We start from the raw sequence: 17,904 nt of genomic DNA, 5'->3' as shown, positions 1-17,904 counted from the left end.
GAGATGATCAGATGCTAAAGATTTGGGACAACCCAGTAGGGTTTGTGCCTTGTAGAGGGGTTTAAAGTCCCAATGGTCTAGGATGCGAGATGTGCCATTAGCTGTGATTGATCAAGGTCGGAAGCCTCAGGAATCTAAATGTGATGAATTGAATATGGACTGAGTGTCCTATTTAAGGAATTGTATCTGGGTTCGTGGTCATCTTGGGAATGGGTGATATGACAAACAGTGCAAGGCTTGAGGAGTAGAATACCTCGATGTCTAGTACGAAAATGCTAAGTGAGATCATGGGATGGTCGTGTCTGCAATTGCGGTGTATTGCAGAAGGAGTTAGACACATGGCTGCGATAGTGAATGATAGTTCTCTGAGGACTACAACGAGACCGTACAGTTTCACTCGGGGCGTACCTATGTCGGGTTTGATGGTTGGTGTAGGAGCAAGCCTACTATGTGACCGGGTTGATGGTGACAGTTTGTGTGCTGGCTGACGGTGAATGTAGTGCCTCGGAGCAACTAATTTGATAGTCGCTGGTCAATAGTCAGCTGGATCCGAAGAACGAAATACGAGAGTTAGTGGATTCTCGATAAGTGAAATTTCAGGTAGTAGAGCATGACCAGCCTAAAGCCTTGACGATGAGTTGTGGAAATCTTGGTTCAAGGAAGAGATCAGGTACCAAAAAAAGTCAGAGTTACTTGATAGGTTATAGCAATGAAAAAGGGAATGATGAGATACCTAGTCAACAGAATTGGTGACTACGATTCAGTGTGTCAAGTGGGCTTGGAGATTTAGAGATCGTGGACTCAAAGTAAACCAAAGGGAAGGTTTTCATGAGGAGTACCGTAGAGGTTAACGTTGTTAGAACCTGATAGATGAACAGAAAGTTGAACGTGGCTAGATGTGCGAAGCCACCGTGAATCTTGGGATTTAGGCCAAGAATTTTGAGCAATCTAGCAGGTTCGAGGATTTGAAAAATGCTGAGAGAATGCGATGGAGGCACGCCTTAGAGTTGACTTCCAATAGGCTAAAGGGCGACCCTAGCTTTGTGGTTACCCATGCGAGAACCTTGGCCATGTGATGGGGTGAGGGAGGTGCGATGACCTGCCCAAAAGTCTGGTAGGTCCAGAACCTTAACCATGATAAGGTGAGGGAGGTGCGATGACCTGACCAAAAGTCCTATAGGCAAGGTGGGTAACCCCAGGTTCATTGTTGGAAATGGGTGTGTGTGACCGCTAGCCCTGAATGGGGGTAAGGGAGGTGTGAATACTGCCCAAAGTCCGGTCGGCCCGAAGTAGTTGAGGGAGGAGATTTCTATAGTGCCTTAGATTTTGGAATTGAGGTAAGGTTACCTTGAGAAAGTGACTCGTGGGATCGGGTTATGTAAGTTTGGTGTCAACTTAGCTGATGAAGTGGCTAAGTGAAGTCTTGGGCCTCTTAAAGGTTTCGAGTTGGAAATTTTGATTGTCCATGATTTGGGACGTGATGATTTGATGTATAAAGTCATTGAGATAATAGTATATACGTGTAAGGATGACACGCGATAATCAAAAGTCTGGGTATGATCTGTGAGATGGGACATATAGATAGGTTATGCTTTAGGCAACCGCATGGGACCCAAATCATTATCAGTCGAAAGGCAGATCTTTGGAAGATTTATGTAATGGTTTGAGGTGTATAGCTCAAGACCATAGTGAAATTTCGTTAAGAGTAGAAGCTGAACCTATGGGTTGTCTAATGGTGATTTCGACACCTATGTGGAGGAATATGGAGTCCTCAGGGATGTGTGACCCAAGGATCCATGAGATTTGGAGTTACGCCTGGTACGGGAAATAATGCCAGAAGTGATAGAGGAAGGGACCAAAGCTTTGTGATAGGATCCCTAAGCAATTTATGAAAAGATTGAAAGTATGTTGAAATTGGCAGACTGTTGTCAGAGATTTGTGAAGAGAATTTCTGGAGTAGTTATATCCATGTCAGGACTCGTGAGGAGAGTCAAGTGAAAATGGTCTGCCGGATGCAGTGAGAGCTTGTGATAGCTCAAAGGATTGGGTTGCATGTTGATGCAACATAACCTTGTGATCGTGTGTGGATCACGTCGAGGCACAAGGTAAGCTACCCGATGTGTGACTTAGTGCTAGCAGTTGGGGTATATGTAACGACCCGCTCCCACTTACGGGCGCCACCGGTAAATAATCGACCGGATTACTCACCCGACAACCACAACTGAAGGGTTGGACTATGTTTCAACAGGAAACGCCCTAGGTGGGAACTAGGCTTTGTCCTTCCCTTCGCTCCACTCAGGAATCGGTCCCAACTCAAATAAGAAAAGTCCAGCGGACCAAGACCCGAAACCCGAGTGAGCTTCACCTCTCTTCAGCTCACCCCATAGCAAGCCAGAGGTGACCCAGGCATAAGCTAGCATATAAACACTTTGCTGAGTATTGGGGATTTATGAGAACATACCTTGCTGATCCTGTCTCGGTCTGAACTCGGCTTCTCCAACTAAGCCATATATCACGAACAATCTCACAATCATTTATCACACTACGGTGATTTCAATAATTAAATACATCTAGAGCTCAATATCGTTTACATTCAATTACATGAATACTTATAAAATTTACAGGAGATTACACAACAACACAACTCAGGCAACAAGCTAATTTCCATAACAGTCTCCCGGCACCATCCCGGCTTGCATCTGGGCTTGCATCATCTACACATCAGGTAAAACCTCATGAGTCATAAAGACTCAGTAAGGGTGCAATGCATGTAAATATGAATATAATCATGTTTATGTATGCCAAATGCATGCAAATGAGGCTAGGCTCACACATCCTCACAACCCACTAAGGTTTGAGGCATCAACCTATCAGCCCCCACCACACTAGTCCTCCATATGGCCATAGGTCCACTAGGTCTTGCATCACACAAGATATAACCACTACATGCCAATGCAACATAAAAACATTACCAACTTGCAAGGCCACCTCCACCTGGGGCCGTCCCTTACCTGGCTCGAAGCTTCATCTTTGCCTCGGCACGAATTCTAGCCTGAATCTCAAGTTCTTCTAGGATCACCGTCCCTCCGGTCGAACCTAGATGCAACCACACACAAAATCCCAACTCCATTAACATCCGGCATTTAACCGATGCCCTCAACTATGCCGTATACCGCAAAACCCCCCGATAATAAACTTCAACAAAAACAACCCCAACCAAGGCATAAACCAATCAACTAATTACATTTCATTATCTCACATAATGAAAATATTTTGAAAGAATTAAATTAATTACCTTGATTAATTTGGAGAAGAAAACCGATCAGACGCCCACACCGGCGTTGGCTCTCGAGTTGCCACTTGCACCAAAAATATCGATCTCAAGTCTTCTGACACGCTCCTCGTGTCCCCAAATAATTTTCAGACTTTTTCTAGAATTTTTTTGGAATTTCTTCCTATTTTTCCAGATTTTTCCCAAATTTTCTTTATTTCTTTATTTCTTTTCTCCTTATTTTCTTTCTCTTCTTCCTCCTTTCTTTTCCACTTCCTGCGCGCACTGTTCATCTCCTTCAACCTCCAGCGCGCGCCCAACTCAACCGGCCACCGACCCTGCTTGAGCTGCCATTGCCTCCGGCCACCTCCAGTTGTCGCGCCGCTGCCATCGTGAGCAGCAACCCCCGCCTGCCTCTCGCGCGCACAGCAGCCGCGCTGCTGCCCAACCCCACGCTGCAGCCATGGCCGCGACAACCAGTCGCAGCCACACCTTCGGCCACCATCGCCTCAAGATCGACACTGCCTTCGACCTCCAGCCGCTGCGAGCAGCACCCCAACGACCTCCTGTGACTCCTCGCTCGCACCAGCCACTTGCTATCGTCGACCCTTACAGCTTCAAGACGCCATTGCAGAAGCTTCAGCCGCTGCCATCATCGCTGGCTGCTTGGCTAGCCATCGACGCACCCAAATAGCTCTCGTGCGCCATCGCGAGCCAGCATCGCCTCCAGCCTCCACGAGCTCCTCAGCACCCCTCGCTGGTCCGCCTCTGCTCTGCCTCGCGTCGGCCATGGCCGCCATCACAGCGGCTTCTTCTTCCAGCCACCAGCTATCTCCTTCCTCTCTCGTTCTCGCATTGCTCTCTCTCGCCTCACACTCTTTCATTTCTCCCTCGCGCGATCTCCCTCTCCTCTACTTCCCGAGCTCCCTCTCGGCTCTCTGCATTTGATTTCAAAATATCAGGGGGAGGAAGCTTCCTCCCCACTTTCGCACACTTATATATATATATATAGATATTTATCACATGAGCCCTCTGATTTCTCCTAAATTACACTTGGGAGATTTATTAATTGCTCTTGGGCCCTTTAAACTTTAATTAATTATCATTGAAGCCTCACGATAACTTGATTTCTATAAAATTAATTGCCGACACCTACTCGGGAATATCGATTTTGTCCCTGGGCCTGCGTAGGACATTTATTCGATCCAAAAACACTTAAGGATTGCCTTATTCAGAAAATCGAACCACCCCTAGGGTCCCCTCAGCTCCCAGGAGGTCCCCTCCGATTATTCGGTATTGGCACCCACTCGGGCTTCTACCGAAATTATTTCGAAAATTATTCCCGATCGGACCGCTTCTAACGTCATTATCCTCATCTCGAGACGCTCACCAATACCTTGCCTTCTTCCCTGGACATCCAAGTCCTGAGGCACTCTCAACTGCCAATTCGACAATTTTATTAATTAATTTCTCGATATTGACCCCTTGGGCTTCCCGGACCACCCGAGCTCCTTTCAAAATAATCAAAAATTATTTATTTTCAACACCATGTAATACCGGGTATTACATTCCACCCTCCTTAAAGAATTTCGTCCTCGAAATTCACCTTGCCTTAATCTCTTGCCCAAGGTAATCACATTCTCCGGCTATTCTCCGAATCCCCAGCTCGAGAATCTCGTAACCGAACTATTTCTCAGCCTTTACCTCAGGTCATTCTCACCTCAAGGTTTCACTTAGGCATTTGGTCATCCACTTCTCGAGGACATTTATCAACCGATTACCGCCTTGGCTTCTCGCCAAACTGCACCACTAGTCGTTGGTCATGCTTACTGCAACGATGTCCATTTCTGGACGAATTTTCTCTACTTTGAAGCATCACTTTGCTGTCTACTTCCCATTTTCCCATCAATCAAAATAAACACTCGCGAACATTGCATTGCCAATCAGTCTACAACGATTTTACGCCGATCCCACGCGGCAACGTTTCCCATTGCCAATCACACATGGCCACGATTTTTACGCTGGTCCAACCAGCAACGTTTTAGCACCGACCATCAGCCGCAATGTCACTTCTAGTGCCAATAAGACACTCTAGCACCTATGTCACCATGGCGTACCGCCATTAATCATAAGCATGCACAGCTTGAGTTGATCCTCATGGCAACTTCTCATTACCAATCAACTAACCATGCTAACACTACATGGGAAGCAACCATTTGGCTCACCCAGCCAATTTCGACCATTTCATACATGATCTATTACCTTGACCAGCTGACCCTCATTTATCGATACGATTACTCAAAATCGATATACCTAACACCATGTCAGGTAATTTCACATTTGAACCATACGTGCATTACCCGGGTCCAACTCGAGCTTGGCGATGCACGCACTATTACAATCTCACCTCGAGCTTAATCATGCTCGGGCCACAACCTTCTCCCAACCAGGAGTTCTTCACATAAGCACACAGAGGTACTTAGGCCTTCTTATTAGCCGATATCACACGCTAGTAGAGGTCTCATACCCATAACAGGAAACTTTTCATTGAGCAACCCCTACACATCTTCACTTCATTTTGGCCTTCACAATCATGCCCCATGCTGGGCCTTACCTTGGCTGTTAAACCCTACCGCGAGTCAAGGATCCTACCATTGCGCTTAAGGTCGCGAAACCATTAACCAGCCCTCGTCATCACCCACGGTGCGTGGCACAAGTGATTGGCTTATTACCATCTGCACAATCACTTATTGCATCGCACTTGTAGGATGACTTGTGCCTTTGGTCCGCACCACAACAAGCTAACACGGTAACACCCCTACTCTTGTAGCGGTCTTTTAGCCAAATTTACTCGCCCAGCTTCAATTTCCTTAGGACTTTTTAAATCTCACATTTCTCAACAAAGCCTCTTACTCTTGAAGCATGGAACTTTTCGACAATCCCAAAATCAGGTTTTTTTTTTTTTTTTTTTTTGCGATAAACACCTGATTTAAACCATGGATAATGGTTCCCTTTGTCCTACTCGGCAGGGACAACACCATGACAACAATGAATTCTCTGACAGCTACAATGACACCACCACATCATCTCAAAAGACTCGCTGCTCCTTGAATCTTACTGGTCATCACAACAAACACGACCCCACCCTTAAGCCATTTTCCACAAATCACTTTGCTATACTTATAGTAGCTAGCTTATTCCCTGAGAAACTTTGGCTTCTCCCAGGTTTCTTATAACTTTTGCTACAACCAGCTCACATCAGTTAGTGAGCGTCCACATTAGCCTTAACGCCATCATCATCAGCTAAGACGATCTCTTGCCATCGCTTAGCGCCACATCCAGCCGCAACCGCGACTCCAGATCCACCAACGCCACTGACTAACTACTCTCACGACGCAACACGACCATGGCTAGCCACCGCTCGCCACTACTGCTATCACCAATTGGCGCCTTTGGTCACCATCAGCCACCCTCAACTAGTCACCAATCGGCTCCACTAGCTGATTTCCTTTCACAATCGTTAACCTTTAGCCACGAGGTTAAATCTCCTTAATTGCCCAAACTCCAAGGCATCCCTCTAGCTGTATTACTCACAGCTTCCAGGTGATTTCATCACTTTTACACGATTCTTGGGAACCAATCTCGTCCCACAAGCTCTTCCTTTGAGCTCTAGCCACCCATTGGTGACATCTTAAATTCGCCTTCACCTTCCATCTAATCAACTCGATTAGCTTTAACCGGATCGCCCGGCTCATAACCAACACAACCTTTCTCCAGGCACTACTCTTGCACTCATCGACTATGATTTTTGATTTAACTCCACCCACTGGACATCACCCCTGCTACTCCTGTGGAACTCACACTTCCACTAGATGTCGTAGGACTCACATTCCTACTCAGGCACTTGCCATCACGCTGGCTTTCCCCGGTGATGCATCCTGTTAGAGTGGTAGTGCCTTAGGAGGTCAATTTAATGTTATTGCCCTATGCTCGACCTTTCTCGGGAGAACCTCTCACGTTCTACCTAGGACACATTTCAACTCCACCATTAATAACTCTCATTACGGAGTAGCATTCCTTTAGGCGGCACAATTTTTCCCCCAACAAACCATCTCTTAAAATCTTGGATCTCTTTCTCGAAATTCGTCTGGTTTAGCCACCAGGACCCGCTGAACCTTTATGTACATGGTCAATCAACAAGGCTTTTCATCACAGTCTTCGAGTCTCACGCTCTCACCATTACCATCAGGTGCTACCACCTGGCAACTGATCCTGTGTCATCAACCGGAAATCCATCCAGTGCTACATAAGGATTTTTCCTCATTTTTGCATCGACACATCAGGACTAATACTAGACCGTGCAATTGCAAGCCTTCACGAATTTCAAACCGCGCCTCAGCCACACGTTCAGCCTGCCACAACTCACTTCACAAGATTAGGGATCCCTTTACTCGAAGCCTTTACACGCTTCAATATCCCCATCTCATGGTTGGTTTCCAACTCGTAAGTCTCGCCCTCCACGGCACTTACGTAACATCCTGGGGCCATTCACGACTTCACCAATCGACCCATCTTCTTGCATCACCGCAAGGTCACACAGGGTCCATCATCTCAATTTATTCGATCAATTGCGATCAATTTAACCACAACTGCGTTAGCATCCTTTAACAAGGAGCATTGCCACGCATCTCGTTTTCATACCACAGGATATCACCCAATCAATTCACAAATCTTCCTGCTGCCAAGACAACAAAAGGCACTACGGTGATTTTTTTTTTTTTTTTTTTTTTCAACCCTCACGGAAATTTAGGTTTGGCCCAGACATAACCTACAGCATACCCCAGGTCTTCACGTCTAATCGTCTCCACCGCAGACAGGTTACTCCACATAGAGGGCTGCAGTCCCTCCCGTGAACTAACCGTCTATATCCAGTGGTCCTTGGCATTAGACCCGTCAACCGTAGGCATCAACTGTAGCGTTATTCCCACGCTAGACCCGTTTCTTTTCCCTGGGTTTCTTTCTCAAACATCTCGAAGCGCTACAACACCCAAACATTAGCTAAACCACTTCGCTAAATCGCCTTGACACTACTTTAACGAGATAAAGGGCTTAAACCCCACTTGGGTGCAACACCCTGACAACTCTTATTACTAGCAGTTGAATTGTGGCACTGGCCACAACTTTCGTCACCCTACCGCATTTCACAAATCTTTAGCCCCTGACCATCTGCATAATCACTGTGTTGCCCTGTGCTTTAGGCGAGCCAACACCTGATCACTATCATCGTGTCACTCCCATACACTGGCCCAACACTGGTTCCCCATCGTGTTGCCCTGTGCTTCGGAGAGCCAACACCTAATCATCATTACCGTGTTGCTCCCATACACTGGCCCAACAACAGTTTGCAACAGCATGGCTCGGCCCATCACTAATTTGCGTCGCACCCGTAGCTTCGCCCTACCAAGTTTCCTACTCGGCAACTAAACCATTAGAACGTTTTTCGCGTTCCACGATTTCTCCCTAGGACTACTCTAGATGTCCTATCCCTAGCAGGAGATTCTCAGTCTCACCTGACCAGATTTCCTAGGGTGCTGCTCCAAATCTTTGGCATTTGACCATCACTTGCAGTTCACTAAATTGCTCAGGCCCATGGGCCACTTGCCCTCAACACGAGCCGACTCATTAGTCCTCTGCCACACGGTCCATAGCATTAGATTCGTCCCATCGAGCCTTGCACCCTTAGCATCTAGGCTACTTAAAGCCTTCCCGAGCTACGATGGTTCCGCTACCATCCTACCAAGCCATCATACTTGATTATCCTTGCCTTGATAACCGCAAGTTCATACCAGAAGCCTTACTCCTTAGGACTCTACATTTCTTATCGCTTAAGAGACTCTCAAACAACAACTAACATGCTGAGCCTATCTCAAGCTCCGGTACCCATAACCAGCGAGCACCTACCTTTACCCTCTAGGTAAATCGAGACCTCTCGCCTCTCCTTGCACACTCATGAATGCATTCAGTCACTACGCCCGGCCTGGCCTTGCACGCCTCGCTCAGGCTCCCATGACTTGGAATTTAAAGTTCGGGGCCTCCTCATTGCTCACCATGCCCCTGCCCATTGGCATCCGAAGTTGGCATTTCCATTGCGCGCGTTGCCTATGGATGTCCTGTTACCACAACTCATCAGCCTAGGCCCACATACCCGTTCATACCCTTCATTGGGTGACCTCCTCGTCTCCCATCAAGGGTCTCGAGACCTTAGGCGTCATCACGACCCCAGGCATCATAATGAGGGTCTATTCACCTCTCATCTCCCGACCTTAGGCGTCCCACCAGACCCCAAGCGTCATAATGAGAGTTTTGATTGGCCCCTCATCCATCAATCACATGAACGGTCACTTGGCCCTACATAACTAGGACTTCTAATCCAATGGCTCTCACGCGCATATCAACACATGACCAACTCTTTAATCCCCAATCTGGATTTCCCTGGATTCCAGCTCGACTCACTTGAGACTTTCTTCTCATGCAAACACCAGCTAGGGTCCACTTGCCACACGTCCATCATTCCCAAGGATAGACCTTGTCTCATCAAGAAGCCAAATAGGGTCTACTCATACCCTAGGCACATCCCCTTTGGGATCATCATAACAATACGATCACATTTATCTAGCATCCCGACTTTCCTCAGAGTCCTTCCGGATTTTGCTTACGTCATGCTTTCACTAGCCATGACATACTGATGCATTACACGCATACTCTCCATAAATCCTCACTAACGTCTCATATCCTTGAGTCCCGAGCTATCTTCCACTTTAGCTCACTCTATCTCAAGCGTATAAGCCTTACTGCACCACTTCCAAGGGACAACTCTATTCCCTCGAACATGCTCGGCAACCCCTGGCATAAGGATGCTCTACTAATCCCTTCTCGGATTAGTCATGCCTCGGCTTCGTGTCCCCACACAAGCCTCGACACTTCAACTTCAAGAAGTGCTCATCCCTAGAACACTTAATATTACCCAAAATTCATAAACTCGAGTTTCTTGACACCGCACCCACACTTGGGTTTTCGGTTCCTCATTGCTCAACCCGTATACCTCTCACAGGTATAGCTTCTCAATCCAGGGTATTTTCTCATCCCAAGAACAGGAATATCCAAACATACCATTGCAGGCCTCAATAACTTGACCCAATCCCTTAGGGTCCTCGGTCCACATGTCCAACTTTCAAGGTTATCAGACCAATCTTACATTGAAATTTTAAAATTTCAAATCGATTGTTCTCGACCCCAACTCAGCAGTTAAGACATTCGACTTACTTCGAATCATGCCAGACATCCTCTATTCCAAAACTCCGGCAATTACTCACATTAATCACTTAACCGACCACACTTAACACTTAAGCACGCTAGCCTTCCTCACTTATATAGCTAGCCATGCTCTGATACCAACTGTAACGACCCGCTCCCACTTACGGGCGCCACCGGTAAATAATCAACCGGATTACTCACCCGACAACCACAACTGAAGGGTTGGACTATGTTTCAACAGGAAACGCCCTAGGTGGGAACTAGGCTTTGTCCTTCCCTTCGCTCCACTCAGGAATCGGTCCCAACTCAAATAAGAAAAGTCCAGCGGACCAAGACCCGAAACCCGAGTGAGCTTCACCTCTCTTCAGCTCACCCCATAGCAAGCCAGAGGTGACCCAGGCATAAGCTAGCATATAAACACTTTGCTGAGTATTGGGGATTTATGAGAACATACCTTGCTGATCCTGTCTCGGTCTGAACTCGGCTTCTCCAACTAAGCCATATATCACGAACAATCTCACAATCCTTTATCACACTACGGTGATTTCAATAATTAAATACATCTAGAGCTCAATATCGTTTACATTCAATTACATGAATACTTATAAAATTTACAGGAGATTACACAACAACACAACTCAGGCAACAAGCTAATTTCCATAACAGTCTCCCGGCACCATCCCGGCTTGCATCTGGGCTTGCATCATCTACACATCAGGTAAAACCTCATGAGTCATAAAGACTCAGTAAGGGTGCAATGCATGTAAATATGAATATAATCATGTTTATGTATGCCAAATGCATGCAAATGAGGCTAGGCTCACACATCCTCACAACCCACTAAGGTTTGAGGCATCAACCTATCAGCCCCCACCACACTAGTCCTCCATATGGCCATAGGTCCACTAGGTCTTGCATCACACAAGATATAACCACTACATGCCAATGCAACATAAAAACATTACCAAACATATTTACCAACTTGCAAGGCCACCTCCACCTGGGGCCGTCCCTTACCTGGCTCGAAGCTTCATCTTTGCCTCGGCATGAATTCTAGCCTGAATCTCAAGTTCTTCTAGGATCACCGTCCCTCCGGTCGAACCTAGATGCAACCACACACAAAATCCCAACTCCATTAACATCCGGCATTTAACCGATGCCCTCAACTATGCCGTATACCGCAAAACCCCCCGATAATAAACTTCAACAAAAACAACCACAACCAAGGCATAAACCAATCAACTAATTACATTTCATTATCTCACATAATGAAAATATTTTGAAAGAATTAAATTAATTACCTTGATTAATTTGGAGAAGAAAACCGATCAGACGCCCACACCGGCGTTGGTTCTCGAGCTGCCACTTGCACCAAAAATATCGATCTCAAGCCTCTGACACGCTCCTCGTGTCCCCAAATAATTTTCAGACTTTTTCTAGAATTTTTTTGGAATTTCTTCCTATTTTTCCAGATTTTTCCCAAATTTTCTTTATTTCTTTTTTCCTTTATTTCTTTTTTTCTTTTCTCCTTATTTTCTTTCTCTTCTTCCTCCTTTCTTTTCCACTTCCTGCGCGCACTGTTCATCTCCTTCAACCTCCAGCGCGCGCCCAACTCAACCGGCCACCGACCCTGCTCGAGCTGCCATTGCCTCCGGCCACCTCCAGTTGTCGCGCCGCTGCCATCGTGAGCAGCAACCCCCGCCGGCCTCTCGCGCGCACAGCAGCCGCGCTGCTGCCCAACCCCACGCTGCAGCCATGGCCGCGACAACCAGTCGCAGCCACACCTTCGGCCACCATCGCCTCAAGATCGACACTGCCTTCGACCTCCAGCCGCTGCGAGCAGCACCCCAACGACCTCCTGTGACTCCTCGCTCGCACCAGCCACTTGCTATCGTCGACCCTTGCAGCTTCAAGACGCCATTGCAGAAGCTTCAGCCGCTGCCATCATCGCTGGCTGCTTGGCTAGCCATCGACGCACCCAAATAGCTCTCGTGCGCCATCGCGAGCCAGCATCGCCTCCAGCCTCCACGAGCTCCTCAGCACCCCTCACTGGTCCGCTTCTGCTCTGCCTCGCGTCGGCCATGGCCGCCATCACAGCGGCTTCTTCTTCCAGCCACCAGCTATCTCCTTCCTCTCTCGTTCTCGCATTGCTCTCTCTCGCCTCACACTCTTTCATTTCTCCCTCGCGCGATCTCCCTCTCCTCTACTTCCCGAGCTCCCTCTCGGCTCTCTGCATTTGATTTCAAAATATCAGGGGGAGGAAGCTTCCTCCCCACTTTCGCACACTTATATATATATATATAGATATTTATCACATGAGCCCTCTGATTTCTCCTAAATTACACTTGGGAGATTTATTAATTTCTCTTGGGCCCTTTAAACTTTAATTAATTATCATTGAAGCCTCACGATAACTTGATTTCTATAAAATTAATTGCCGACACCTACTCGGGAATATCGATTTCGTCCCTAGGCCTGCGTAGGACATTTATTCGATCCAAAAACACTTAAGGATTGCCTTATTCAGAAAATCGAACCACCCCTAGGGTCCCCTCAGCTCCCAGGAGGTCCCCTCCGATTATTCGGTATTGGCACCCACTCGGGCTTCTACCGAAATTATTTCGAAAATTATTCCCGATCGGACCGCTTCTAACGTCATTATCCTCATCTCGAGACGCTCACCAATACCTTGCCTTCTTCCCTGGACATCCAAGTCCCGAGGCACTCTCAACTGCCAATTCAACAATTTTATTAATTAATTTCTCGATATTGACCCCTTGGGCTTCCCGGACCACCCAAGCTCCTTTCAAAATAATCAAAAATTATTTATTTTCAACACCATGTAATACCGGGTATTACAGTATATGCTCTTGAGCTTATGGAAGCACTACTGATGCGATAAGATGTTTGAGGTGTTCACGAACCACAAAAGTCTGAGGTATGTGTTCTCACAGAAAGAGCTGAACATGAGGCAGTAACTGTGGATGGAGTTCCTGAAGGACTATGACTGCACTTTTTGTATCACCTGGGGCGTGCCAATTAGGTGGCTTGGTTGATGGCCCAGGGGTGGTCGTTGTTGAGGCTTTTGAGCCCGATGTTGGTGAGTTTAGTGCCGAAGGGTTCGTCCATCTTGATAGCTGACCTGGCGGTTCTGCTAGATCTGGAGACCGAGATACAAGAGACTAGTGGGGGTGACCGGTGTATACATCTATGGATAAATGAGTGTGGCCAGCCCAGGGGTTTTGATTTTTGAGATGCGAGATGACATTCTCAAGTTTTGGGGTAGTATGTGCGTACCTAAAGTTTGGGAGGAGCACCTGCCATTGGATGAGTTCATGTTACCACGACAGCGTTGGAATGGCTTCTTATGTGGTTTGGGGTGGAATAACACTATTGGTCGCCCGATATACCAAAACTATCGACCATTGGACCCTCAGTCGAGTAGTCCCTGTGGTTGAACTGAGTGGGTGGGGCAGTCCATACCCAAGCTGGGAATGTTAAGACCGCTGGAGGTGAGGAAGCCTCTGCCAGCGGGTGTGCTAGATTCCTTTGGGGAGGAGCAATCCCACGTCGGGCCGACGAGGGGGATACTAGATGTATGGGTGCTAGCTGTCGACTGTTGAGGTATGGTTATTGGCCGTTCTTGTTTGCTTACCACCAGAAAAGTTAGAATGAAAATTTGGAATTTTGTGGACTATGAGATATGTCCGGGCTATGAAATGGCTTATTTTGATCTTTGGAGATTGCATGTATGAGCCAATTTCGAGGATAAAATTCTTTTAAGGGGGGTAGATTGTAATACCCCATATTTTCATAAGGTTGCCATGTATTTTAAGTGAGTTCAAAATACCAAAAAAATGGGTTTGAGAGGGCAGTAAGTCGCCGAATCGACTGCATGGAGTGCCCTGGAGCTTAGATACCTAAGGACAAAGGTATATATTTGACGAGCGTCTCGAAGCAATATTTATAGCGCTAAAAGAAATAAAATAAGAGATGGTTTTCAGTTAAGCTAAGTTATAGCCTGAAAAGACCGAATGATGGTAAGGGCTTCCCAAAAATCGTACATATCGAGTAATTTTTAATTATTAATTTTGAGATTTTAAGTATTTCGATAAATTTGATGTTTGAGGGTGTAATTGTAATTAGAGAATTATCCAAACGAAATAAGGATAAAAATTAAGATCTTATGTGGTAAAATATTAAAATTGAGGACTTGAAATAAGGGCCAAAATGTCATTTGGAAGAAGTTGGAGAATTAGCTTGGATTTCAAAAGTTCAATCCATTATAGTTTTGGATTTGAAAAGCCATTCAAATATATCTTTGAGTCTTTGGAGTCCATGGCTAAGATCGTGACAAGTGGCATAATATGATTGGTTCAAGTAATCTATAAATAGGCACCATGGGTTGTTCTCAAACCATTCAAGAGAGCTTTGAGGAGTGAAGCACTCTAAGTGGAGAAGGTTGTTCTAGAGAGAGAGAAGGAAGTACGGCAAGAAGGCAGGAAGAAAGCGGCGGAGAACGAGCCTCGTCAGAGTTGCGGGTTTTTGTCGAAATTTATCGAAATCAGTCAGAAAAGAGACTCCTATACTCCAAATCCTATTTTTTATTCTCTTATGAGAGACTTCTATTGCATGAGACATATTTTGTGAAGTTCTTGTACATAAACTCTTGTTATTCTCTTACGTGAAATCATGTTGCATATATGAAATGTATTTTTCTGGAAAATATATGCTATTGATTTTTTAATTGTTATAAAATTCGTGTGGCCATACTATTGTACCTATTTGTTGTTGGCCGAGGGCAAAAGTCGGATATCCCCCGAGAGGCGCTATGCGTGCGCCATTGAGAAAGCTCTCGTGGGAAAGACCGTGAGTCTAAGAAACAACGAATGTGGTGCTTGCATGAGTTCTATGAGGTCGGGCCGAAGTGACATGGTTAGGGACCTCCTGAGAGGCGCTATGCGTGCGCCATTGAGAAAGCTCTCGTTGGAGGAGGCTAACGTGTTCACGAGGCACTTCGGAGTAGTTCTCGATGTCTTCTCATACATTTTATACCTGATCATGCATCGATATAAACTGTTTTTGGAGTTTCTCACTAGAAGATTCATCTTCTAATTGGACTATATCCTTGGAATATTCAAACATTCCAGGTTCGATGAGCGGCTCTAAGGGAAATGAGGTAGGTGAAGAATAAGTTTAATTTCCTGCCTATAGCATGATTAGCATATTTTTGTTTATGTGCGAACCTATGTAATTTTGGATATGTTTAAGATGTTCAGTTATCACTTGATGATGTCCATGTAATATATTTTGTAGACGTCTTAAATAATTTTATGATAAATAAAGTATTATGCTTGTGAACCATATCAGGTTCGATCTAGTTTCCGCATTAAAAATTTTAACGCCTGTCTTAGCTATTCGATTATTGGGTTTGTTAAGTTGAGAAGGTGAAAATTAGGGTTTTGGGGATATTGTGTGATGTATGACAACTATTGTGATATGAAAAATTTTTATATTCCCGAAATCCTAAGTTATAACACACCTGAAAAATTTGGGGTGTTATATTTTGGATCTTCTTCCCATGCTTTCCCATGCCATTCCACCATTGCCTTGATTTTCTCATGCCTTGACAACCTATATGTGAGGGTAAAAACCTCATGAGCTATTAAGCTTAACAAGGGTGGAATGCAAAATAAATATGAACATAACAAGATTATATGATGCCAAATGCATGCAAGTGTGGCTAGGTCTCTTTGCCCTCACAACCCACCAAGGTTAGAGGCATCAACTCACCATTTCAACCATGTTCCCAAACTAACCTATGGCCATAAGTCTCATGAACATAAAAGAACATGCCAAATGCAACATATACATTTATGAACCATACTTACTACACATTGCAAGGCCACCCTCCCATGGGGCCATCCCTTATCTTTTTCTTCTCTTTGAAGCTTTAATCATTTTCTCAAGAAAGCTCCCACCATCATCTTCTCCCATCTTGATTTCTTCTTCATTTCTTTCTTTCCATTGGAAGATTTCAACCTTACTCTCTTGAAATGGGAAAAATTTGAGCATGAAGCTCTCTTTCCCCTTATATAATTCTTCCATTTCATTTCTTTTCTTTTTGGATTAATTTTCCTAGTCTTGATATTTTAAATGCAAGACTTCATCTCCACCCTCCATTCTTTTCTCTTTTAGAGAGGAAATCATAGCCTTCCATAAGAAGCACAATCCATGTGCTTTGGAGGCTTTAATCTCATCCATCCAATTTGCAAGATTCAATCTTCACCCTTAACAGAAAACACACTCTTAAGGAGTTGGCAATCCATGCCAACCACAAGCTTCCATCCACCACCGTTGGATCACAATCCCACTAAAAGCTTAATCCCAACCATTGGATTTATTAATTTCTCAACATTTACTAAATGGAGACAATTTTCACACATCAAGAATGAATGACATAAATCATTTCTTTCTCCATTAAATAAATCTTATATTTTCAAAGCATTAATGGGAGACCATTTTCCCATTTTCCTTTAGATTTATTTAATTCACTGTAATTTCAAGCATTAATGGTGACCATTAACTTTTCTTTTTGGATTTTCTTTTAATCCAATACCATCATTGTAATACCCCAAATTTCTTGAGCGTGTTATAACTTAGGATTTTAGGAATATAAAAATTATTCATATCACAATCATTGCCATACATCACACAATATCCCCAAAACCCTAATTTTCACCTTCTCAACTTAACAAACCCAATAATCGAATAGCTAAGATAGGTGTTAAAATTTCAAATGCGAAAGCTAGATCGAACCTGATATGGTTCACAACCATAATGCTTTATTTATCATAAATAAAATTGTTCAAGACGTCTACAAAATGTATTACATGGGCATCATCTTTTGCAAGTGATAATTGAACGCCTTAAACATAGGTTCACACATAAATAAAGATATTTTAAACATGCTACAGACAGTAAATTAAGATTATTCTTCCACTACCTCCTTTCCCTTTGTGCTGCTTGTCGAACCTGTAACGTTTGAATATTCCAGGGACATAGTCCAATTAGAAGATGAATCTTCTAGTGAGAAACTCCAAAAATAGTTTATATCGATGCATGATCAGGTATAAAATGTATGAGAAAAATAACGAGAACTACTCCGAAGTGCCTCGTGAACATGTCAGCCTCCTCCAACGAGAGCTTTCTCAATGACGCATGCATAGTGCCTCTCGGGAGGTCCCTAACCATGTCACTTCGGCCCGACCTCATAGCACTCATGCAAGCACCACATCTGTTGTTCCTTAGGCTCACAG

General features: G+C 45.0%; 1 long non-coding RNA gene across 2 annotated transcripts; it reads right to left on the bottom strand.

Annotated features, from left to right (window-relative positions):
- Positions 1-1,867: 1,867 nt before the first annotated feature.
- Positions 1,868-12,926, bottom strand: LOC127814069 (uncharacterized). Of its 2 annotated transcripts, XR_008026269.1 has the most exons (4): positions 11,887-12,926; positions 11,603-11,687; positions 3,296-11,292; positions 1,868-3,096 (listed from the first exon to the last, which is right to left on the bottom strand). It is a non-coding gene; the product is annotated as an uncharacterized LOC127814069 (long non-coding RNA). The 2 variants fall into 2 exon arrangements; XR_008026268.1 differs by having other exon boundaries at positions 3,296-11,687.
- Between the last annotated feature and the right edge of the window lie 4,978 nt (positions 12,927-17,904).

Source organism: Diospyros lotus, chromosome 12 (genome assembly GCF_014633365.1).
Source record: "Diospyros lotus cultivar Yz01 chromosome 12, ASM1463336v1, whole genome shotgun sequence".
NCBI classification, from domain to species: domain Eukaryota; kingdom Viridiplantae; phylum Streptophyta; class Magnoliopsida; order Ericales; family Ebenaceae; genus Diospyros; species Diospyros lotus.
This window is presented reverse-complemented; position numbering and strand designations above follow the sequence as displayed.